This window comes from Schistocerca americana, chromosome 4, assembly GCF_021461395.2.
Source record: "Schistocerca americana isolate TAMUIC-IGC-003095 chromosome 4, iqSchAmer2.1, whole genome shotgun sequence".
NCBI lineage: Eukaryota > Metazoa > Arthropoda > Insecta > Orthoptera > Acrididae > Schistocerca > Schistocerca americana.
Window position 1 is genome coordinate 793,934,526 of NC_060122.1, and position 27,030 is coordinate 793,961,555.

At 44.3% G+C, this 27,030-nt stretch overlaps 1 protein-coding gene and 1 pseudogene across 1 annotated transcript in view; one reads left to right on the top strand and one right to left on the bottom strand.

Annotated features, from left to right (window-relative positions):
• Nucleotides 1–27,030, top strand: part of LOC124613807 (lysine-rich arabinogalactan protein 19-like) — a 407,024-nt gene that overhangs the window by 89,009 nt on the left and 290,985 nt on the right. The window lies entirely within an intron of this gene.
• Nucleotides 24,791–24,908, bottom strand: LOC124614672 (annotated as a pseudogene).

Consider the following 27,030-nt stretch of genomic DNA (forward strand, 5'->3'; position numbering starts at 1 on the left):
CATCGTCATCTACGTTCTCTTCCATTCCCATAATATTGGCCTCAAGTACATCTCCCTTGTACGAACTCTCTGTATTCTCCTTGGACCTTTCAGTTTTCGCTTTTTTGGTTAAGACTACTTTTCCATTTGAGCTCTTGATATTCGTACAGCGGCTAGGTAGCATCTATCTTTGCCCTAGTGAAATATGTTTCTACATACTTACAGTTGTAGTCTAGCCAGACGTTCGTATTCTCTTTCGCCTGCTCCATTTACTGCATTTTTATAATTTCTCCTTTCATCAATTAAATTCAATATCTCTTGTGTTAACCATTTTAACTAGGTCTCGTCCTTTTACCTGTTTGATCCTCTGCTGCCTTCACTATTTCATCTCTGAATAATACCTATTCATCTTCTGATGTATTCCTTGCCCCTGTTCTTGTCAATCGCTCCGTCTAAAATTCTGAACGATCTCTAGTTCTTTCATACAGGTCCCATCTCCTCAATTTCCCAGATTTCTGCAACTTCTTCAGCTTTAATCTACAATTCATAATCAATAAATTGTGGTCAGAGTCCTCATTTGTCCCCGGAAATGTCTTACAATTTAAAGTCCGGTTCCGAAATCTCTGTCTTACCATTATATAGTCAGTCTCAGAACCTTCCGGTGTCTCCAGGCCTCTTCCACGTGTGTAACTTTCTTTCATGATTCTTAAGCAAGTTTTATCTGCGATTAAATTATGCTCTGTGCAGAATTCTACCAGGCGGATTCCTTTTTCATTCCTTTCCCCTACTCCATATTCACCGACTATTTTTCCTTCTCTTCCTTTCCCTACTATCGAATTCCAGTCTCCCATTCTTCACTACTTGGTTAATGCACAGATTGTGTAACATGGGGTATACGCTAGAAACTTGTCTCACCGTTTTCTCAACCACTGGTCCTCTTTCGTATCCTTGAACTCAGCCTAGTTTCTGCGCAGTTTGTAGATAACCTTTCGCTCCGCCTATTTTATCTCTGACAATTTCAGAATTTCCATGGCAGTATTCCAATGAATATTTTCGAAAGCTTTTTCTAAATTTTACAAATGCTTTAAAAGTAGATTTTCCTTCAGTCTGTTTTCTAAGATACGCCGTTGGATCATTATCGCCTTGTGTGTTCCTACATTTCTCCGAAACTCAGTTTCTACTCCCCCCACCCGGTTGGCTTCCATCAGTCGTTCCGTTCTTCTACAGGTAATTCGTGCCGGTATTTTGCAACTACGATGAATTAAACTGATGGTTTGGTAATGCTCACACTTGACAGCATTTGCCTGTCTTGAAGGTTGAGACCTGCCTCATACATCCTGCGTTCCAGGCGAAACATTTATGTGATGCTTGGTCCTCCCAATGATCTTACTAATTGCAATGGAGCGTCGTCTGCACCACGTGACTTGCTTCGACGTAGGTATTCCAGTACTACGTAAAATTCTTCTCGCTGTGTCACATTACCTATGTCATCTGAATCCACTTCCTCATCTTCTTCCGTAGTTTCATCATCATGTTACTTTCGCTCTTCTATAAATGCCTACCACACTTGTGGTAGACTGTTAGTGCCATCATAATCACCATAACAGCAACCAGCAGCTGACGTCTGTTCAGAGGCACGCCGTGGCCGTCCCAGACACGGAGCGGTGGCAACTTTGCTCGCCGCAAGCAGGTCCTGCGGCCAGCCCCGTATTTCTCGCTGTCTGGCCTTCAGCTTTCGTTAGCTGGCTCTGCAAATTTCACAGCCCCAGTGATGGTACCTCCGTCCGCGGATATCACATAAACGCTGACCACCACAACTTATTTATTTTTTAGTTTTGGTGTCAGTGTTTGAAAGTTTCTAAGCACGCGATAGGTGAACTATTTCTCACTAGAGTGATTACGTTAGGTCAGTAGTGGTGGAGGCGTATGGAAGAGAAAGACTAGTTGGAAGTCTTTTAAGGAGATACGTACAACATATCTGTTAAGGAAACTATATGAAAGACGGTAGTACATGTTATGGAGTTTTCTCCAGTGCTTGCGGTCTTTACGGAGTAGTTCTAATAATTCAGAGGCACGCCACTAGGATAGCAACAGGTCGTTAGGGGCTGTACGAAACTAGCAGGTATACTCAGGAAATTCGAGTGGAATTTGCCGGTGAAAAGGAAAATAGTTAGGAAGGAAAATTATGGTGGACTGCCTGGTTGTGCAAGGAATCGGCAGTGACCTTTTCAGAGGAGCCATCTCGGCACTTGAGTTAAGCGATTAGGGAAAACACGGAATATATAAATGCGGATGGATGGAAGGGGCACTGAACTGCCATCCACCCATCATAAAATCCTTAAAATCAAAGTATTCTAGTAGTTATGCTGACATAGCAACGGAGCTAATGAAAGAGTGCTCATGCGAGTCGAGTTCTAACTTAAGTTATTTGTGTAATCAATCTCTTATCAGTGGAAGATTACCACACTGGCTAAATTATGCTAAAGTTAAACATCTTTGCAAGAAAGGGCATAAAGAGATACCGTCAAAGTATCGACCAGTTTCACTTTTGCCGGCTTTCTCAAAAATATTTGAAAAGGTTGTGTTCAAGCGTATCCTTAAGCATCTGACTGCAAATAACATATTGTCCAAGACACACCTTGGGTTCAATAAGGCTTCCGATACAGAGAAAGCTATTTACACGTATAGTGAAAATGTCCTTAATTTATTAGACAGCAAATTAGAGGCTACTGACATTTTCTGTGACCTGTTAAGTGGCTTTGACGGTGTGAATCACAGCATCCTCTTAAGCAAATTTGAATATTACAGCGCTGCGAAATGTTTCGAGTCCTACCTATGTGACAGGAAACAAAGAGTGTCTTTGCGAAATGCCTGTGGAATAAGCGGCCACTCTTCATCTGATTTTGAACTCATTGTTCCGTAAGGTTCCATCCTGCGTCCGTTTCTTTTTCTTGTCTATATTAATGACCACACGTCTGTTAAATTGCCAGATGCAAAGTTTGTTTTATCTGAAGATGGTATAAACATTGCAATAAGTAGCAAGTCAAGTACTGATTTAGAAATGACTGGTAACCAAATTTTCACTGACATTAATGAATGGTTTAAATCTAATTCACTGTCATTAAACTTTGAAAAGACCCACTATATGCAACTCAGAACCTGTAAGAGGTTTTCTTCCGGCATGTGTATCACATATGAAGACATACAGATCGAAGAGGTTGACAGTGCTAAATTTCTGGGATTACAAGACGATAATAAATTCAGTTGGGAAGGGCATACCACAGAATTGCTGAAGCGCCTAAACAAGTCTGTATTTGCGGTGACAATGATGTTAGATGTAGAAGATATAAAAAAAAAACTTTCATTCTCTGCTTACTTTCATTCTATTATGTCATTTGGGATCATATTCTGGGGTAACAGCCAAATAGAGCAAACATTTTTAGTGTGCAAAAGCATGTAATAAGACTCATCTGTGGTGTAAATTCAAGAACATCATTTAGAAATCTATTCAAGGAATTTTGTATTCTAACCACTGCTTCTCAGTATATTTATTCCTTAATGAAATTTGTTGCAAGTAATATGTCTCTGTTTCCAACCAGTAGCTCAGTACGTAGTATCAATACTAGGAACAAGAACAGTCTACATAAAAACTAAACTAAACTCCGCCCGAACAGGCCATGAAGGCCTAACGGCACCGACCGGCCGCCGTGTCATCCTCAGGCCACAGGCGTCAATGGATGCGGAAAAACAATCTACAAGAAGACCTAAAATCACTTACTTGGTCCAAAAAGGGATTCAGTATTCAAGAACACACATTTTCAATAAATTGCGACATACCATTACAAACTTTGTTTCAGATAAAGCACAGTTTAAACAGAGTTTCAAAGACTTTTTGATAGGCAACTCCTACTCTATAAATGAATATCTTAACAGTGACTGTTACACCAGCTTAAATAAAAACGTCTGTTAGATTTCAGTTTTGACAGTACTTGATCAAAACAGTCAAGATTAGGTATTTTGTATATGATAAATTTATTAAAAGAGCGTAACTATATTTCATTCTGGCAATGTATTAACTCTGTAAATATTAGCAGTTCCACTTCACTGTAATATATTAATATATTTGGACAATCTCCTGATCAGTAATCAGGGCAGTGAGTGTTATACTCAGATTTGTTACATTATTTGTTTTAGATTTTCTGACTTGTACGACACACACGAGAATCATCTCAGTTTTGGGTCTATGGAATGAAAACTGAATCTAATCTAATATAATATAATATAATCCTCGCGAATATGCGAGTCCAGTGTTCTTTGTCAACGATGCTGTCACTGAAGGCCTGTTGGGTAAATCTAGAGTTCTGATCTTCTAGGTAGAAATTCCCAACGGATTCGGTGCATCCATCTTCTGTGTCACATAGAGGTCTGTAGATTAGAGCCTCTAGTGTACGCAGAAGGATACAGACACTTTCCTTTCTTCCATATGCGAATGAAATGGGGCAGGGAAAGGCTGATATTTGTATGAGGTGCCTCTCTGGAATCACTATGGATTGTCTCGTGGAATACACAGGTTGTACGACGTTAGCGAAAACTGACAGCGGTGAAAAATTACGATAACAGCAGCAAAAACTCTCTAGTAAACACGGGTCCGCCAGCGAGCCGTTTGCGAGATATTTCTGCTGTGCGATCAAGAACGGTGTCTGTTCTTTTGGGCAGAATCAGCTTGAGGCTACGAGCAGCGAGTATGGTGATCCGGGGTTGCCGAGTAAGTAGTGTGCGGAAAGTCGGAAATCTGGGCTGGACAGGGGTGCCTGGACAGCCGAAGCGGCTAAGGCGAACTCTCGCCTAAAGCGAGAAATTCCCGGTTTGGCACATATTTTCAGTTGTCGCTACTGAATTCATTTCAAAGACCGGTTACATCGGATGTCACAATTTCTACATCATTTTATCGTGTATAAGCAGGGCTGTGGGATCAAGAATGGTGTGTTCTTTCGGACATGCCCAGAAGAACAGATACCACGCATACGTAAACATATATTTATCTCCAACTTTTGTAGTCCTGTCTTCCTCAGTTGCGTGTAATATTACGGTATACTGATAATTTTTACTTATGGACCATCTGACAGCAACTGAATAAAACACTGTGTTTTATTCTGTTGCTGTCAGACGGTCCATAAGTAAAAATTATCAGTATACCGTAATATATTTATCTATTCTCAGTTCTGAAAGGTAAACTCCCTAGCAGCTTTAATATTTGAATAATAAAGTTTATTCACTTTGGACAAAAACATAAAATGTTCTTCGTGCGAAGACGTTCACTCAACTCGTGCCGTGAAGTTGGCGAGAGATATCACCTGGTGACAGCAGTAATCTACCACTGCTGGTAACGTTCTTGCAACATTGCTTCCCGAGAAAAGTGTTCTGCGTAATCTTGCCGCTGTCTCCTATACACGTTGCTGAGGAAGAGAACAAATCACTGTGCATCTATAAACAGCTTGCACCAACGTAATGTCTTGACTGCTAAACCGAGGGGAAGTGTATGAAGTAGTAACTGTTAATTAAGAAGTTCTGGATTGAGCAGTCAGACTTGCGCAGCAACGGGTCTGACTCAAAACAGAAAGAAGGTACAGAGGTGAAAATATGTGTAACAGCATCCTACGAGGTAATAGCCGGCGCTCCATATGGAGTTACGCGATACGGAATTTAGCAGCAATAAAACAGGTTCCAAATAACCGTACGTGTAGATGATTACCTCAAAACTGTCTGCGACTCCCGATCGTGCAACCGTTAAGTTCCCCTGCAGTACGCCTCCTCGAAGACTAAACTACCGTTTACTCCTGAGGAGAAGTTTGCAGAGTAAGCATCTGGACTCCCACTCTGCAGTAACCGGTTTTACTCGATTCTGTCCGTCCTTGTTTGTACTCTGAATTTAAACGAATGTAATGATTTTCCCAAGTAGTCTTTTCCAGATCGCTTAATCGCAGAAAATTATATCACGAAAAAATTCGTAGTGATCGGTGACTCATTTAGGAAATTTACTTCTTTAATTAATAACAAAATAGATATGTTTCGTTCGATAGTGGCAATTACCTATTTCTCCGTTTCCATCTCGGCCATTGTGCTGTGACTAATGGAAAGAAATACAGTATTTTAGGGTTTAACTTTCCGTTGACGACGACGTCATAAGAGACAGAGCACATGCAGGAATAGGAGAAAGTTTCGGAAGTACACTGCGCTGCATCATTTGTCATTCCAGCCTTAGTCGATATAGGAAAACCACGGGTAGCCTAAATCTGCTTGCCTGGACGGGGATTTCAACCACACTCTACAGGAATGCGAATCCAGTTCCGTAACCACTCTCCCTAACGTCTCTGCTGTTGACAACACACTATGTGCCTTCTGTTCCGTGAGGTAGTGCGGACAACATAAGAAACAGTCCACGAACAGTTGAATTAAGTAAACATTGTAAACAATACTGGTGGATGGTCACTGCGTAAATTATAAACATTGTAATAGGAAAAAAGTTACATGCTGTACGGTGTTAGTAACACTGGCTCCATAATGAACTGTATTTACTAATGAGCGTAAGTAACATTTCCAAGAATCTCGCAGTGGCATTCTGGACAATATTCTAATGGAGACCGTTCACAGTTACACTTTACTGGAAAAGTGCATGTTTGTGTCTACAGCCCAAATTTACTTAGTTTCCCTATGACTGCCGGTTTTGGTCCACAGTACCATTCTCAGGCCATCCTAAGATCGAGAAATACGATTCCATAGTTCGAACAGTAGGGCAAGGGCAATTTACAAAAATATTTTATCCTTTATGACAGCAAACGTATGGCACATAGCGAACCTTAACATGTGCAGGCAGTCTCTCACCCCTGCCACGGAGTCAAAATGGTTCAAATGGCTCTGAGCACTATGGGACTCAACTGCTGTGGTCATAAGTCCCCTAGAACTTAGAACTACTTAAACCTAACTAACCTAAGGACATCACACACATCCATGCCCGAGGCAGGATTCGAACCTGCGACCGTCGCGGTCGTGCGGTTTCAGACTGTAGCGCCTTTAACCGCTCGGCCACTTCGGCCGGCGCCACGGAGTCGTCACGCTTGCTTCACAAGTAGGTGCCGAATGCTAAAGGAAAAGGCTGACGTTGAGATTTAAACAGATATAAACAGCGGGCAGCAGTGACAGGAGGGCCCCCTAAGTGCGGAGCATATTTCATTTATTACTAGTATTTTTTTTTACCTCTTGAAGAAGTCATAGTGTAAAATATTTGTAAAAACAGCCTAAAATTTCAGACTAAGAATTTACATAATAAAATACTCCACATTGTGATACAATATCAAAAGCAAAATCGCAGATGCGTTTAGCTAAGTTTACATTTTAGCATTACATTCAGATTCATGCTCAGAACAATATTTTATAGCGGTATAAACTGTATACAGTATAACGGTAAAATGTAAACTTCGCTAAATATATTTGCGATTTTGTTTTTAATCTGTTATTGCAATGGGGACTATTTTATTTCTTATTTTCAATTTTTAGGACATTTCTTAAGATCTTTTACACTGTGACCTTTTTTAGAGGTGAAATAATAATAACAGTAGTAGTAAATATGGCCGCAATTTAAAGCTGAAAATTGTCCTCCTCTTCTAGTAATTGACGCACCTACTTGGGAAGCAAGCGTGATGACTCCGTGTCAGGGGTGAGAGACTACCTGTACATTTTAAGGTTCACTATAAGCTATACATTTGCTGTCATTGCAAAGTTCTATTGCAACGCTGATCATAGGATGACTTGAGGATGATAGTGAGTACCGAAACTGGTAGCCAGTAGACAAAATAATTAAACTGCGGCTGTACACACAAACATAATTCTTCAGGACTGTATTGCTCGCTGTTGCACCGCCAATATGTCGGCAATATGTACCATAATATTGTTGTTATTTTTATCGGTCATCTACCCCAAGGTTGGTTTGTTGCGGTTCTCCATTTCTGCCGCTCGCCACCCGTCCTCTACGTTTCAGCATAACCGCTGAATCCTACATTATCAACGGTTAGCCATATAGCTAGACCTGCCTTTGCTATTATCTCCTGCCATTGCCCATCTGGTTACAGTTCTGGGTCGTAACAGTCTGGTGAAAAAAGTGGAAATCTGACTTGAACGTTTCAGCTGACTCTTTTTTTACGATTTATGTAAAGGCCTAACTCAACAGTAGTACCTATACTCTGTCCATCGTAAGAATAAACCTGATGCAAACAAACACAAACGCGGTGATTGCTCAGCAGCCGTAGCACATGTACACTTCTGTAGTTACATTCTTGGAAGGAGGTCCTTCTTATGTATTAGATATCTGATTACTGTGTTAGGTAAATGAAACTTTAACATATTCTAATGTATTAACAGCCATCAAAGTTCTTCTTAATCGTGCCTTAGCTATGTAGTTTCTGTTTCAAAACTCGTGTACAGTGGCAGTCACTGTATTATTGTGCTCTGACTGTTGCGCCGTTAATACGTAGTGTCAAAATAGCTGACACTGCTTCCTACTCCGTACTGAAACTAGCGCGTGGAAAATCGTTAAAAAGTCGAGCGAAACAGGTTGTTCTTAATGTTTTCCAAAAGTTTACAGAAAAAAAGCGGCTTTGAAGTTTTCCGAGGAACTATATTTACTAAAGTTAAGGCGTTTTTGAAAAAAGAATGCAGAGCTGAATCGATGGCGTTGTGGCATGGCAATATGGTACAGTCAGTGGTTCATCTCTCTCTTTGGTCTTCCGTTTTCTGCGTTCAATCTGGAATACCTAAATCTTAATTCATGAAATATGTGCTAATTAGCGATTATCTAATCATCATATGAAAAATGCAAGTATTCTTTGTTTTAATTACATATGCACGCAAAATTGTAGTTTCCTTTGCAAAAATAAATTCTTAGTTTCTGATATTTTATAAAAACGTTGTTAAAATCAAGAAAACACAACGAATTAATTTTTCAGGACAAAAATGAAGAATCAGGCACACTTTGAGCTATGATTACTGTTTTGTACCACAGATGTGGTCGCACATGAGCGAAAGTGATATGCGTCTTAGAAACATGGAAAACTATCATTTTCACAACTTCAAGCACACCATACAGATACTGTATTTTTACAGTTGCCACCTGTACCGTTGCGGCATGAACTGAACAGAACTGATCTGGAGGCAAGTTCAGGCATTTGTCGCAAAAAATAACAAGACATTTAAGCTGCCAAACGTACCGGAACTAACGCACGAAGCATTGTCACACGCCACTGCCGAAAACTGGCGGTATACAGAACGGCACATCGTAAAAGAAGGCGATAAAATGTGGCTCTAGGATGGCTTCGGTGATTCTGTTGTTGATCGATTTGTTGTCAACGTAGCAGGTGACATTTGCAGTACTCAAGTGTATTGTCCGGATTCGGATGTGGAAGTAGTTCATAGATTACTGCCTGTAAGTAATACCTTCAGTGTTTTCGATGTTTAACTACGCCGCGAAATCCCTGCAATACACCTTTGCGTCACACATAGCTCGTGCAGAAAAATTACCCTGTGATTAAGTTAGGAATTTTCATCACTCTTGTTTTTAATTACAATACAATGTTAGCTAAGGACGAAAGCCTGTTACTCTTTCCGTGTTCTATAAAGAGTGTGCGATATTGCTGGAGTTATGCCTAATATTATTTCATTATCTTTAAAAATTAAATAACATTCGTAGGTATATTGTTTCTATGCTCGTCTCTTTTTTACATCTTAACTGCAACAGTTTACATCACGGCAAGTTAATTGCACCACCTGGCTGGCCACTGCTGTCGAAGTTAAATGCGCCGGTAAAGATTTTGTCCCGTACTATTACTCAGTCGATGTGAGCGTAACGCGCACCATAAAACGTATCCCTATTATGAGACTACTCGAGACAGCTTGGCTTCCGCACCACGTGAAACGAAATCCAACGAGATTCCAGCAAACGCGCAAGAATACATCGTGTGATGTTTACCTCAGGTTCATTATGATGAACACGGTATAGAAACGCATCGTTCAACTTTTGTCGATCAGTTACATTTTAAAAGAAATAAAAAATAATAAAAACCTTTACAACTGGATTGCAGAATTAGGTCTTGGCACTGTTCCAGTCAGCGATGAATTTCATGAAGGTCAACCACATCGAAGCCGTGCTCGACATTATTAGAGAGTACCGCCCTTTGATTTACCGCGGGGCAGAGGTGTCCGTGAGCACACCGGAGACTGTAGTACGGTCGATGTTGCGTCAGTACTTAGCTTTGAAAACGATCTGTTCCCGATGGATGCTGTGCAGTTTGACCGAATCTCACAAAGAGGCTCGTGTCAAATTGTGTAATGAAATGCTAAAACAATGTGACCGCAGAAATGTAAAATCTGCGTACGACATCGCAACTTGGATATATTCGTACAATCCGAAACTAAACAGCAGTCAACTGTTTCAGCGATCCAGGATGGACAGAAACCACCAAAAGTGCTTCCAAGAAACTGATGGCTCGTTGGTTTAGTTACACTAGAAGTCTCGCAACCAGCTATCATCGTCAAACTGCAGCCTGGATCAAGTATTCGTGCGGCCCGCCGTTCTTAGCAGTATTTTGTAACAATATGCATCTAGAAACTAAAAACCGAAACAAAAAATGTCGACTAACATTAAGAGCTTCTTCAGAGAGTAGTTTTTGTGTTCACTAACAAACAAAAATACTTACAGAAGGAGTAATATTTTAAGAAGTTCTTAATTTTAATGGCTGTTGGTAAATGCGGCTAGGTAAAGCTGATGACTTACCTCGGGGGCAGAGACGGAAATTGTTGTTGTTGTTGTTGTTGTTGTTGTGATCTTCAGTCAAGAGACTGGTTTGATGCAGCTCTCCATGCTACTCAATCCTGTGCAAACTTCTTCATCTCCCAGTACCTACTGCATCCTACATCCTTCTGAATCTGCTTGGCGTATTCATCTCTTGGTCTCCCTCTACGACTTTTACTCTCCACGTTGCTCTACAATACTAAATTGGTGATCCCTTGGTGCCTCAGAATATGTCCTACCAAGCGATCCCTTCTCCTAGTCAAGTTGTGCGACAAATTTCTCTTCTCCCTAATTCTATTCAGTACCTCCTCAATACTTATTTAATCTACCCATCTACTCTTCATCATTCTTCTGTAGCACCACATTTCGAAAGCTTCTATTCTATTCTTGTCTAAACTATTTATCGTCCACGTTTCACTTCCATACATGGCTACACTCTAGACTGTTGTTATACAACGCAGTGCGCGGAAGAAAAATGAGATTCAAATACATTTAATAAACATTTGTGATCGTGTCTGATACTCTATAATGCATTTAAATCTCTTTCTCTCTTTGGTCTAACAATGTTGAAGGGTTTAGTGGTATCACTTGGTTACACGCCTTGACGATCTATCTCTGCGAAGTTCTCTCTCGGGCATGGTGACTTGCCTGCACATCCCGGTCGGTCTCTTAATCTGGTCTACCCACCACAATGTTGCGCGTCCTCTAGGTCTTCAGACGTCGACTTTTCCCTCTAAGATCCCCTTTCCATTATCTCTTGCATTCTGACGATGTGACCAAAATATTTCAGATGATTTTGGGTGAGAAGAGTCGACAGTCTTCTTATGATGCCGAGCTGCCTCATGATCGATGCATTAGTTCGCCGTGCTGTCCCTAGTATTCGAAGTGATCCACTACAGCACCAGATTTCCAGAGCATCAATCCTGTGACGATCCACCGTCTCTGTCGTCCAAGTTTCTGCTGACTGGGAAGATTGGAGTGCGGTCGGGGCTGAGCTTTATCCTGCCAGTGACACAGTTGTCCTTCCAGATGCGAGAAAGTTTTGCTGTATAAATTGTCGCAATCTAAATGCGCCTACGGACGTCAGGCTCGCAATCTCCAGTGTCTCTGACAACAAATCGTAAATACTTTAAGCAACTGACGACCTTATAGACAGCAGTTCCCGTGTGGTCAGGTCTGTTGTCAGTAGGGCGATCTACAAACATCACTTTGATGTTTGTGTTATTGATTTCAAGGCCATATTCTCTGTTTGGTTCGGTCAACCTTCGCATGATTGGAAGTTGATGTTTGTCTGTTGCTTTCATCAGAGTCTCTTCTGCATACCTGAGACTGTTGGTTTTTGTGCCACATACAACGAGGCCGCCATACCATACCAGTCTCCAACAACGTGCCTCATATGGCGCTCACTAAATGTATGTGGAACTAGTGTTACTAATCAGTTAACCATCCTTTCACATAGACAACACATCAGTATTGCAGGGTCACAGCTCTGGGCTCCTTGAGGGTGACAGGAGTCTGAAACAAGGAACAGTCGACATGGAGTGTTGCGGATGGTGCCGAAAACGTTGAATACTTGGGGGCTGGAAGCCAATTTATTCCATCCTTACTATTGGGGATTCATAAAGTACTAGTCCAACAGTGTTAGTTTTGGCTGCTGAGGAAAAGAATTTCACGAGCACTGCTTTAGAGGATCGAAGAAGAGTTAACGCTGAAAGTTATATTTTTTTCTTTCTTTCTTTTTGGCACAAGTAATCGCTAAAGTGAGGAGAAATAACGGAAAACGTCGTATTTTCTTCGTGATGACAGTGCTAGGTGTCACTTATCACACCTAACAATAAGTGATTATACGATGGAGGAAAACGTGGGATTAATGTCTCACTACGGGTACTAACCTGATTTGTCGCGTAACGACTTCTTATCGGTCCCTTTTCCTTCGAAAGACATTTACATCATCTCAAGCTGTTGAACTCGCCACAGCCGTGTTTTTGAAGCATCAAACGTGGAGTGGGAAAAATGTTTTCAGAATTGGTTCGAACGTTTGACAGAATGTATAAATTGTATAGGCAAATATTAATGCAAAGGAATCCTTCTTGTAAAAATTATTTTTGTTAAAACTTAAAATGGGGCACTTCTAGAAAAATGTTAATACAGTTGCAGTACTGTTTATGACTGAGTCTACGCCAATAAAAGCCTTTTAAAATCAAACTCTGGCGAAGGATAGAAGCTGAAACAATGAATTAAAATACGTGGTACACCAAGGGCTTGAACGAAGGTCTCCTGCTTACTTGTCAGATATACTAACCTTTACACCACCACAGCAATGTGGCCAGCACCCCTGCACTGACTGCCTTCGTCCAGCGTCCTCCTTAACACGACCTTCAATTTCAGGAGACTAGAAATCGACTTTGTAGGAATCAGCGTGGGTTTCGAAAAAGACGATCGTGTGAAACCCAGCTCGCGCTATTCGTCCACGAGACTCAGAGGGCCATAGACACGGGTTCCCAGGTAGATGCCGTGTTTCTTGACTTCCGCAAGGCGTTCGATACAGTTCCCCACAGTCGTTTAATGAACACAGTAAGAGCATATGGACTATCAGACGAATTGTGTGATCGGATTGAAGTGTTCCTAGATAACAGAACGCAGCATGTCATTCTCAATGGAGAGAAGTCTTCCGAAGTAAGAGTGATTTCACGTGTGCCGCAGGGGAGTGTCGTAGGACCGTTGCTATTCACAATGTATATAAATGACCTTGTGGATAACATCGGGAGTTCACTAAGTCTTTTTGTGGATGATGCTGTAGTATATCGAGAGGTTGTAACAATGGAAAATTGTACTGAAATACAGGAGTATCTGCAACGAGTTGGCACATGGTGCAGGGAATGGCAATTGAATCTCAATGTAGACAAGTGTAATGTGCTGCGAATACAGAGAAAGAAAGATGCCTTATCATTTAGCTACAGTATAGCAGGTCAGGAACTGGAAGCAGTTAATTCCATAAATTATCTGGGAGTACGCACTAGGAGTGATTTAATTTGGAATGATCATATAAAGTTGATCGTCGGTAAAGCAGATGCCAGACTGAGATTCACTGGAAGAATCCGAAGGAAATGCAATCCGAAAACAAAGGAAGTAGACTACAGTACACTTGTTCGCCCACTGCTTGAATACTGCTCACCGGTGTGGGATCCGTACCAGATAGGGTTGATAGAAGAGATAGAGAAGATCCAACGCAGAGCAGCGCGCTTCGTTACAGGATCATTTAGTAATCGCGAAAGCGTTACGGAGATGATAGATAAACTCCAGTGGAAGACTCTGCAGGAGAGACGCTCAGTAGGTCGGTACGGGCTTTTGTTGAAGTTTCGACAACATACCTTCACCGAGGACTCAAGCAGTATATTGCTCCCTCCTACGTATATCTCGCGAAGAGACCATGGCGATAAAATCAGAGAGGTTAGAGCCCACACAGAGGCAAACCGACAATCTTTCTTTCCACGAACAATACGAGACTGGAATAGAAGGGAGAACCGATAGAGGTGCTCAAGGTACCCTCCGCCACACAGCGTCAGGTGGCTTGCGGAGTATGGATGTAGATGTAGATGAATGGGCAACGTTTCTGCCTAGTAAGCAAGAGACTTGACCTCGTGTCCCGGCCGTGTCACAAATTTCAATTCATTGCTCCAGCTTCTATCCTTAAGGAAGACAAATTGAGAAGCATGTGTCTCCAGGAAAACATAATTCCAAACTGTGACTAATTTGGAGTTTTGGGAGACTAGTTTCGGCAGCTGTGCTTGCGCGCGGCCCCAGTTAGCGGGACCAGACCGGCGCCACTCCGCCGCTATTTTCAGCAAGCTATGGCAGCGGCGCCCATCTTCCCGCGGACAGCTCCCAGCTCCCAGCAACGGTACCGCCTCACCTCACCTCGCCTCACCTCGCCTCACCCGGCCACATCGCGCCTCGGTGGCGAGTCTTTCCCACCCGCAACCGGGTCGGCCGCGCTGCCGCAACTGCAGGCTCCACGTATCCGCCGCTTACCCCACACTGGTGTAGCGCAAGCAGGCAGCGGGCGTGCTGCGGCTCGTGTAATACACTCTGCCACCGCAGTTGGCTTCCCGCTGCTATTCTACAACTGATGCAAAATTTGATGAGGGGTTCTTTGAACGACGTAGACAACGCAGTATCGGAAAAAATTAGTACACCCTTTTTGGGGTTTCCAATTCACTCACGATTTATTGTTGCAGCAGTGCATATGTAGTACATAAAATGATGACATTTATACATAAGTGGCATAACCACTTGACCCTGCCTTTCTGACACCCATAGAAAGCCAGGTATGGGCGCCGGAAAAATCCCGTTTTTATGCGAGATGTTTTTTTTAACATAATAGGTAGTGCATACGGAATATGTAGTATTTACATAGATCCCCTGTGACGAGCCGGGCGGGGTGGTTCAAATGGCTGGTTGGTTGGTTGGTTGGTTGGTTGTTTGGGGAAGGAGACCAGACAGCGTGGTCATCGGTCTCATCGGTTTAGGGAAGGATGTGGAAGGAAGGCGGCCGTGCCCTTTCAGAGGAACCATCCCGGCATTTGCCTGGAGTGATTTAGGGAAATCACGGAAAACCTAAATCAGGATGGCCGGACGCGGGATTGAACCGTCGTCCTCCCGAATGCGAGTCCAGTGTCTAACCACTGCGCCACCTGCCGGGCACGGTGGCCGAGCGGTTCTAGGCACTACAGTCTGGAACCGCACGACCGCTACGGTCGCAGGCTCGAATCCTGCCTCGGGCATGGATGTGTGTGATGTCCTTAGGTTAGTTAGGTTTAAGTAGTTCTAAGTTCTAGGAGACTGATGACCTCAGAAGTTAAGTCCCATAGTGCTCAGAGGCATTTGAACCATTTTGAACTCTGAGACGGTTTCCATGATACGATGGAACAACAGAGGGGACAAACATGGTCGCTGGCGCGCCGCTCGTGAAGTGTTCAAGGACGCTCACCACGCTTGCGATAGCTGACCTCCTGCTGACAAGGGAAGCTCCCCATCGCACCCCCTCAGATTTAGTTATAAGTTGGCACAGTGGATGGGCCTTGAAAAACTGAACACAGATCAATCGAGAAAACAGGAAGAAGTTGTGTGAAACTATGAAAAAAATAAGCAAAATATACAAACTGAGTAGTCCATGTGCAAGATAGGCAATATCAAGGTGAGAGAAGCTCAGCAGCGCTGTGGTCCTGTGGTTACCGTGAGCAGCTGCGGAACGAGACGTCCTTGGTTAAAGTCTTCCCTCGAGTAAAAAGTTTACTTTCTTTATTTTCGCAAAGTTATGATCTGTACGTTCGTTCAATGACGTCTCTGTTCACTGTAATAAGTTTAGTGTCTGTGTTTTGCTGGATTCATATTGCCCACGGAATACATCTCACGTATTTAATGCACTCTCGTCCAAAGTAGCGAACAGTCAACTGCCAGCCAGGGAGCCTCGTTAGCAGGAATACTCTCTCTTCCGTGCGCTGTAGTCGACTGACGTTGTGTGTTTCGATGTTTGTTTAGGTGTAGCGTCCCCATACCTCGGCGCAGTTACCTCGCATCGGACGCACGGACGGACAGATAATAACTGTTTCAAAATAAAAAAATTGAACTGTTCTCTAGAGGGAAGACTTGAACCCACGACCTCTCGTTCCGCAGCTGCTCACGCTAACCACGGGACCACGACGCTCCTGATTTAACACTATCCTTGATGTTGCCTATCTTGCGCATGGGCTACTCAGTTAGTATATTTTGCTTACTTTCTTCATAGTTCTACACAATTTCTTCCTGTTTTCTCGATTGATCTGTGTCCAGTTTTTCAAGGCCTATCCACTGTGCCAACTTATAACTAAATCTGAGGGGGGTGCGATGGGGAGGTTCCCTTGTGAGAAGAGGAGGCCGCGACGTTCGGATGACGGATTTACTTCAGACTTTGTGCACTTTTGATAGTCCATTAGGACAATATAATGTGCAAAAAGTAAGGCGTACTGCAGAGGCCGTTTCGAGAACATCGTAAGAGAAGGTCTACGCTTCAGTGATGTAGCGGTGCTTTGCGACCCTGAGCACGTATTAGGCGGCCGTCATTAGCGTAACGTTCCAGCTCCGTAATCGGTCGCTCGCTGGATTGAGTTCTGTTCATCTTTTTTTAATTTATATATTTTCAACGCTAGTCGTATTATTTCGTACATATTATATTGAGGGAAAGGTAGCACGATGAAAATGGTTCAAATGGCTCTGAGCACCATGGGACTTAACTTCTGAGGTCATCAGTCGCCTACAACTTAGAACTACTTAAACCTAACTAACCTAAGGACATCACACACATCCATGCCCGAGGCAGAAATCGAACCTGCGCCCGTAGCGGTCGCGCGGTTGCAGACTGAAGCGCCTAGAACCGCTCAGCCACAAGGGCCGGCTAGCATGATGAAATGACACGTGTATTTGCATGAACTTCTCTTGAATTTCCGATGTATTTGACTGTTTACTAATTTTTGTCATTACAACAAATATCATGCGACTCTTGTTTGTGTAGGCAAGTTCAAGCTTTATCAAGCGCCTTCAAACTTATTGACATTTGATTGAAAACGAACGAAAAATTCCTTCTCATGAAGATGCTATTAAAATGCATTCAATCGCACACCGTCAGTTTTGGGCATCGATATTTATGCAAATGTTGCGTTACGTCTGGTTTGGTTGCAAACTGTCGGAAGAAAGAAAAATTTTTGGAAATGTCGAACACCTTTGTTTTTCTTTATAAAATCTTAAATTTGTTGTGCACGCGGGAAAACTGAATTCATTCCACATATTCATTCATGTTTTCGGCGTCTGTATGGAAAAGTATCATCCTGCAACGTGTAATGCCAAAAGCACATCCGACGATTATTCCTACATTACCGTCATATTCTGTTTTATTGTAACTCATTGTACTACTGAATAAAGTTATTTACACCTTTATTTATCGATGTTTGACTTTAGCTTTCCAAGCCTGTCTCTAGTCCCCGAAACCTGCGCCTGCACATCGAAGCGGCCAGGTTCAAAGCAGTTCCGGTACATTACACCAGCCCGGTTGGCCGTGCGGTCTAACGCACGGCTTTCCGGACTGGGAAGGAGCGCCTGGTCCCCGGCACGAATCCGCCCGGCGGATTTGTGTGGAGGTACGGTGAGCCGGCCAGTCTGTGGATGGTTTTTAGGCGGTTTTCCATCTGCCTCGGCAAATGCGGGCTGGTTCTTCTCATTCCGCCTCGGCGATTGCTGCGCAAACAAGTTCTCCATGTACGCGTACACCACCATTACTCTACCACGCAAACATAGGGTTTCAAATGGTTCAAATGGCTCTAAGCACTATGGGACTCAACTTCTGAGGTCATCAGTCCTCTAGAACTTAGAACTAGTTAAACCTAACTAACCTAAGGACATCACACACATCCATGCCCGAGGCAGGATTCGAACCCGCGACCGTAGCGATCTCGCGGTTCCAGACTGCAGCGCCTAGAGCCGCACGGCCACTTCGGCCGGCCTGCAAACATAGGGGTTACACTAGTCTGGTGTGAGACGATCCCTGGAGAGGTCCACCGGGAGCCGAACCGCACGATAACCCTGGGTTCGGTGTGGGGCGGCGGAGGGGTGAAGTGGACTGCGGTAGTCGTCGTGGGGTTGCGGACCACCGCGGCTGCGGCGGGGACGGAGCCTCTCCGTCGTTTCTAGGTCCCCGGTTAACATAACGTAATATAACCTTACACCATTGCGGATATAAGGGATTTTGGAAAATGACGACAGGCACACATTTTGAGGGAAACTGTATGGGTTTGGTCGTTTGCTCGTCGATAGTGGTATCGTAAATATTAACATTTGTTGTGATAGTAAAATTTAGCGAACAGTCGAATAACACTAGAAATACAATGAAAGTTCATGCAAATACAGGTGACTTTTCATCATATTAACTTTGCAATCTAATATGTGTGACTAGTGTTGAAAATAATATAAATAAAAAATAAATAAAATAAACACGAGCGGGTGTCGATCGAGGGAGCGACCGATTATGGAGGCTGAACGCTAACCGCATACCCGCCGCCAGCTCGCGCTCAGGGTGGTAACGCAGCAGTACATTACTGACGCGTAAAACTTCCCTTGCGATTTTCACGAAATCACCAAACGGCGTCCCCTTGTCAGACCGGGACACACGCAGAGGGTTCTGGCGAGGCAGCTGCTCGTGGTACGCAAGTGGAGGAACGGCGCGACCCGCGGCGACCCGGCGTGACCCCACGCTGGCGCTGGCGCTGGCGCCCGGCCGGCTAGCGGTAACTCAGAGCGCGGGCGCCCACAGGCTCCGCGGCCTCTGCTATGCGCGCCGCGGACCCGCCACACCTGCGCTGCCCGCTGGCCGACTCGCCGCGGCTCTGCAGCGGGCCGCACCTGCCGGCGCCACTGCAAGGCCAGGAAGCAGGGGACCGACAGCCGCGCGCGGCGCTGGGGAAGGAGCGTCAGTCCAGACAGCGACGCGCCACACGTTGCTCTGTCCGTCCTCGAGATCCAGGGCGCCGCAGGCAAAGGACGCGTTCCTCGACTTCCGGAAGGTGTTCCATAGAGTTCAGCACTGTCGTTCAGTGAACAAAATACGAGCTAGCAGGGTATCATAATAGAGTTGGTTCAAATGGCTCTGAGCACTATGGGACTCAACTGCTGAGGTCATTAGTCCCCTAGAACTTAGAACTAGTTAAACCTAACTAACCTAAGGACATCACAAACATCCATGCCCGAGGCAGGATTCGAACCTGCGACCGTAGCGGTCTTGCGGTTCCAGACTGCAGCGCCTTTAACCGCACGGCCACTTCGGCCGGCCATAATAGAGTTGTTACTGGATCCTGCACTTACCAGCTCACAGAAATCGACACTGCAAGGGCACATACTTATCTAACATTACTTTTCCTCAACAGCGGTTGTCGATACCAGCACTATTTTTCGAATTCTGGACAGGTCAATATTGAAACTTCCTGACAGATTAATACTGTGTGCCGGACCAAGACTCGAACTCGTGACCTGTTCGCAGGAAGGTAAGAGACGAGGTACTGGCAGAATTGAAGCTGTGAGGACGGGTCGCGAGTCGTGCTTGGGTAGCTTAGTTGGTAGAGCACTTGCCCGCGAAAGGCAAAGGTCCCGAGTTCGAGTCTCGGTCCGGCACACAGTTTTAATCTGTCAGGAAGTTTCATATCAGCGCACACTCCGCTGCGGAGTGAAAATCTCATTCAGGTCAATATTATCTCAGCTGCTTTTCTGAAAACTTTCATATAATTTCACACGCAATATGTTACATTTCGAGCTAAAATTTATGAAAAGGAATTACTTTATTCTCGATGTTACAACTGATAATGACCATCTCGGAATGTGCAGTTAAAATTATTTTTTTAGAAGCATTTGAAATTACGAATTATTTAGCATACTTAACATTTCTATTATTAATTACGGAATACTGTATTCCTTACTATGTTTATTTCTCGTATTTATTTATGAAATAATAATCGAAATAAACAGAAATTCATTTGTGAAGAAAAACTGTAAACCCTTTGGAATATGGTTATTACTGCAGACTGAAGTAGTAGTAGTAAGTATGCCTTTAATGTGATCCGACGTATCTCTGTATTTTGGGCGAACAATGTAATTGCGGGCCGGCCGGTGTGGCCGAGCGGTTCTAGGCGCTACAGTCTGCAACCGCGCGACCGCTACGGTCGCAGGTTCGAATCCTGGATGTGTGTGATGTCCTTAGGTTAGTTAGCTTTAAGTACTTCTAAGTTCTAGGGGACTGATGACCCCAGATGTTAAGTCCCATAGTGCTCAGAGCCATACACTATGTGATCAAAAGCATCCGGACAACCCCCAAAACACACATTTTTCATATTACGCGAATTCTGATGACACCTACTCCCAGGTACTCCACATCAGCGACCTCAGTAGTCATTAGACATCATGAGAGAGCAGAATGGTGCGCTCGGCGGAACTCACGTACTCTGAACGTGGTCAGGTGATTGGGTGTCACTTGTGTCATACGTCTGTACGCGAGATTTGCACACTCCTAAACATTCCTAGGTCCACTGTTTCCGATGTGATACTAAAGTGGAAATATGAAGCGACACGTACAGCACAAAAGCGTACTGGGCGTCCTCGTCTGTTGACTGACAGTTGAAGAGGGTCGTAATGTGTAATAGTCAGACTATCGAGACCGTCACACAGGAATTCCGAACTGCATCAGGGTCCACTGCAAGTACGATGACAGTTAGGCGGGAGGTGAGAAAACTTGGATTTCATGGTCGAACGACTGCTCATACGCCACACATCAGGCCGGTAAATGCCAAACGACGCCTCGCTTGGTGTAAGGAGCGTAAACATTGGACTACTGAACAGTGGAAAAACGTTGTGTGGAGTGACGTATCACGGTACACAATGTGGCGATCCGATGGCAGGGGGTGGGTATGGCGAATGCCCGGTGAACATCATCTGCCAGCGGTGGTGTTATGGTGTGGTTGTGTTTTTCATAGAGGGGGCGTACACCCCTAATTGTTTTGCATGGCACTATCACAGCACAGGCCTACATTGATGTTTTAAGCACCCTCTTGCTTCCCATTGTTGAAGAGCAATTCGGGGATGGCGATTGCATCTTTGAACACGATCGAGCACCTGTTCATAATGCACGGCCTGTGGCGGAGTGGTTACACGACAATAACATCCCTGTAAGGGACTGGCCTGCGCAGAGCCCTGACCCGAATCCCATAGAACACCTTTGGGATGTTTTTGAAGACCTACTTCTTACCAGGCCTCACTGACCGACATCGATAGCTCTCTTCAGGCAGCACTCCGTGAAAAATGACCTGCCATTCCCAAGAAGCCCTCCAGCACCTGATTGAACGTATGCCTGCGAGAGTGGAAGCTGTCATCAAGTCTAATAAGGGTGGGCCAACATCATACTGAATTCCAGCATTACCGATAGAGGGCGCCACGAACTTGTAAGTCATTTTCAGCCAGGTGTCCGGATACTTTTGATCACATAGTGTACGTCTATGGAGATCCCTCTAGACAACACTGAATCTGGGTGTACAACAATGCGAGGATTCAGCCGGCCGGTGTGGCCGTGCGGTTAAAGGCGCTTCAGTCTGGAACCGCGTGACCGCTACGGTCGCAGGTTGGAATCCTGCCTCGGGCATGGATGTGTGTGATGTCCTTAGGTTAGTTAGGTTTAATTAGTTCTTAGTTCTAGGCGACTGATGACCTCAGAAGTTAAGTCGCATAGTGCTCAGAGCCATTTGAACCAATGCGAGGATTCAGCTTTAACTGCAGGTCACTGATCAACGTTCTAAAACAAGATACGTACGCAACGTGTCCCAAGAGGCTGTAGAGGACCGTAAATTGAGAATTTTGAGTTTTGGAATCAGCTGACCCAAATTACTCTCTTAGGCAGTACGAAGTCTTGTATGCACAATGCAAATGGGGCACGTGTTAGTAAACCGCTAATGTTTCTCTGATGACACAACCTAAAAAAATATACATTGCTTATATAATATGTCCGCAGTGGAGTACCTCACTCTTTGCAGTTCCGTGAGGGGTTCTCGAAGGTGGAGCATTATTTATTACAGGAACTTGCAGGTATTAATTTAATGCAGGCTGGCGTGAGGTTTGGAAAATGACAAGGAATTATAGTAGCCAAAAATAGTACATAGCTTCTGGAATACTTAACTTTAATTCATAATTGTAGAACATCGCTCTTGATTGTACATGCTTTATATAATAATATCAAATGCTATGGCGCCTTGCTAGGTCGTAGCAAATGACTTAGCTGAAAGCTATGGTAACTATCGTCTCGGCAAATGAGAGCGTAGTTGTCAGTGATCCATCTCTGTCAAAGTAGGCTGTACAACTGGGCCGAGTGCTAGTAAGTCTCTCTAGACCTGCCGTGTGGTGGCGCTCGGTCTGCTATCACTGACAGTGGCGACACGCGGGTCCGGCATATACTAATGGACCGCGGCCGATTTAAAGGCTACCACCTAGCAAGTGTGGTGTCTGGCGGTGACACCACAGATACAGTGCCCGAAAAGCAGGACCCATCTACAGAAGGAAGTTTCGCAGCAGGCTTAATCATAATTGGAAGAAGGTTACTGGCGTAGGTAGAAACAAGATCTTTCAGGTCTCTGAGAGACGGCCAAGTTTGTTGACAAACAGTTGCTGCAGCAGTGCAACTTGAGGAGATGCCGGGAATGAATGAAGACTCATCATAAACACCGGTCAGTTTGCTCATAAAACGCACACTTCAAAGAATGCAATATGCTCACTTGAGAGCAACAACTATACCGCTACGACGGACGCCGTGTACAAGCACTGTGAACAGGCGACTTTTTATCCACACCTAAGCTCAATGGATTATTGTTGCAATACAAGCACTGTGGCTGATGGCAATCACTTGGAAACAGTTGCTATGAGCTTAAGTTATTGCAATGCGTTAAATTTGTCAGGTAAATATTAAACTTTATATTCATTTCGAGTGCTACATTCTTAACTAAAGTGTTCGGTTTAGGATCCTTTACCACCTGTATAACCGTGAGCCCAAAGGTTTGGCGCAACTTACATAGTTATGAACCGTGGTAAAACAAAACTAGTTATTTTACAGAGATTCTCAAACGGATTCCTAGCATTAATTTAGAGGGAAAGAAAGGAAATAGGTGGAGTGGAAGCTTACATTTTAAAGATAAGCGGGAAGGAATCGTTTGTGACCATATCTAAACCGTTCGCGACGTTGACTTCCCTTCCACTTCAAGTCAGCGAAGCGCAGTATAACATAACTGTTCACAGAGTTAGACCGTTCAAGGTGAGGAGAAACATTGTTCTTCTGCAGTTTTTTAGAGTTTACTCTGGTCCAATGGAATATCAGAGCGATTGTAGGCAATTAAAACTTTCGATGACTAAAAATGGCAAAGAAATAACGTCCTCGAATACGCGTTCTTAGCTTCTCAATTTATTTGTTGCAGTATTTCTTTGAGGACTTCTCGGCAAATTTAACAATGTACACTACTAAAAAAAAATACACTACTTTTTATTCACCGACATCTGGTTTCGGTCTGCGAATCAGATCACCTTTAGGTACGGCCCCCACTACACGACTGTACGATTTTTTTTTTTTCCCCACCACACCCTTGGCTTTTATATTAATTTCACACAACGTCGACAAATGGCACTTTTCGGCGCCAGATTTAAAGATGATCTGCAGCGAAGACTGAAACCGGTTGTCGGTAAATAAAAAGTTGTGATCTGGATGGTGTTTATTTATTATAACAAAAGGGTCACTTTTTCCAAGACATGGAATTAATTATGAAATCTCCAGTACATTCTTCTCATTTTATTTCTCCTGTAGAGAGTCTAAGAGCTTCCGCCTGTACTTTCGTCGCAACGTGTTCTGGAGCTGTGAAAGGATGTGCTCTTAACAAAGCAAGCAAGCTTAATCGATGTCGTGTTGAGTCTCTCTTGGAAAAAATGAAAACATGAAAACATTTGCTTCTCAGTATTCTGACATCAGTTTTCATTTGTGGTCGTATAATATTCACAGGTCTTATCCAGAAAATGAGTACTAAGTGGAAGCACGGCACTCAAGGCAATGGAACGCACAACTTAACGAGTGAAAATACCATAAAGTGAACTTACTGCCATGTTAAGTAGATACAGAGTTTTATACCGTAGCATATGACATAGAGAAGTATACATACGTATATAGCGTTAGCACTCCGTCTTCAGGTCACAAGTGGCCCATTGGGACCATCCGACCGCCGTGTCATCCTCAGTGAGGATGCGGATAGGAGGGGCGTGTGGTCAGCACACCGCTCTCCCGGTCGTTATGATGGTTTTCTTTGACCGGAGCCACAAATACTTGGTCGAGTAGCTCCTCAGTTGGCATCACGAGGCTGAGTGCACCCCGAAAAATGGCAACAGCGCATGGCGGCCCGTGTGGTCACCCATCCAAATGCCGGCCACGCCCGACAGCGCTTAACTTCAGTGATCTGACGGGAACCGGTGTATGCAATGCGGCAAGGCCGTTGCCATACAGCGTTATGTACGTAGAAAAATAATTACCGCAGCGATGAACACTACAGAGTCGTTGACCTCTGTGCCGATGCCAAAACTAACGGTCTGGGTTGTAGGTTAGGTCAACGGAAGTCTTTCCCGTTGCTGGCATGCAATTGCGCTCATCGTACACAGGCACACAAACGCTCGCACGCACGCATACAGTTTCAGCGGCCATCTGGAAGACTAATCGAGCCGTTAACGCTCTTTTACGACGCAGGAAGCCACAGTACCTCAACTCGAATATAGCGTTCTGATGAATATCGACGCTGACAGGAAGTTTATGCTTATGGTTTGCTTAGTGGCTTCCACATTTCTTGAAGTGAGTATCAGAGATTGGGAGGCAGAGACTGAGGCGCGTTAGCTTCTCAGTGTAACACGCTGTGCATTCCAAACAACTTGTTATGCTCTTATCTTAGTGTTTATAACAGCACCATATCATCTGGCGGTGAGGCTACACATATTAATTTTTTTGCATTCCACTAAGCAGTGTACTCAGCTCTCAGCGACTTAAGTTTATCTGTATAAGCTGTTGTTACGTTGACGAAGAGAGAAGCGACCCCGTGTGAAGTTTTACCGAACATCATTTGCTACGAAATTGGTCAGCGAAAGTGGCACCTCCTGCTCTGCTGAAAGCCGCAAGTGAACTCTACCGTTCAGCGGAAACGTAGTCCAAGTCTACAACGCAATACTCTCTCACTGTTGTAACTCGTGAGATCAACGCTTGTGCCTTTTTTAGTTTGGCTTTAAGGCGTTTATTTTTAGTTGGCAGACATCTTAAAATCAGAATGAGATTTTCGCTCTGCAGCGGAGTGTGCGGTGATATGAAACTTCCTGGCAGATTAAAACTGTGTGCCGGACCAAGACTCGAACTCGGGACCTATCTAAATATATTGTTGTACAAGGAGATGTTACTGTATATTATCATTCTTAATAAAGTTTCTTAATTCCTTATCTCCTTTCAAATTCCTTATCTCCTTTCAAATTCCTTATCTATAAACAAAACCAGCTACTGAAGCATCTTTCTCTTCTGTGGGTTGCAGGGGTTCCGACCCCTGGGGAGGTGGGTGGGTTATTTCTATGGCTGTGTGCGCCGCCTTATAGGCGGGTGGCCTTGAGCGGGACTTAGTCGTTTAGCGAGGCAGCCAGGAGCCGCGGGCCCTAGTATTACTAGGCCCGCGGCGGGCAAAAATCAAGTTGCTATCAGCGGAAGTGACGTAGCGATAACACGCTAGTGAATCGAGCGCTCGGCGTGCTTCCTGTTTCTGCGTCAGTCGACTGCAGGCAGCTACCCAAGCACGACTCACGCCCCGTCCTCACAGCTTTACTTCCGCCAGTACCTCACCTTCCAAACTTTGGATGGAGGCGAGGTACTGGCGGAAGTAAAGCTGTGAGGACGGGGCGTGAGTCGTGCTTGGGTAGCTCAGCTGGTAGAGCACTTGCCCACGAAAGGCGAAGGTCCCGAGTTCGAGTCTCGGTCCGGCACACAGTTTTAATCTACCAGGAAGATTCATCTTAAAATCAACTTGAACTCAAAACAAGAAAAGAAGCTCCTCCCACACAGGCCATGAATGCCCAGCGGCACCGACCGGTCGCCGTGTCATCCTCAGACGATGGGCGTCACTGCATGCGGATATGGAGGGGCATGTGGTCAGCACGCCGCTCTCCCGGCCGCATGTCAGTTTACGAGACCGGAGCCGCTGCTTCTCAATCAAGTAGCTCCTCAGTTTGCCTTACAAGGGCAGAATGCACCCCGCTTGCCAACAGCGCTCGGGAGACCGGATGGTCACCCATCCAAGTGCTAGCCCCGCCAGACAGTGCTTGACTTCGGTTATCTGACGAGAACTGGTGTTATCATTGCGGCAAGGCCGTTGGCTAAAATTAATTTGAACTTATTCATTAACCCATGATTAAGTTGCTGTGAATATTATAGGATGAGTGACATATAAATATAGTTTATATGTTACACGGAGCCAATAAAAAAAGGTTCAAATGGCTCTAAGTCCCCTAGACTTAGAACAACTTAAACCTAACTAACCTAAGGACATCACACACATCCATGCCCGAGGCAGGATTCGAACCTGCGACCGTAGCGGTCG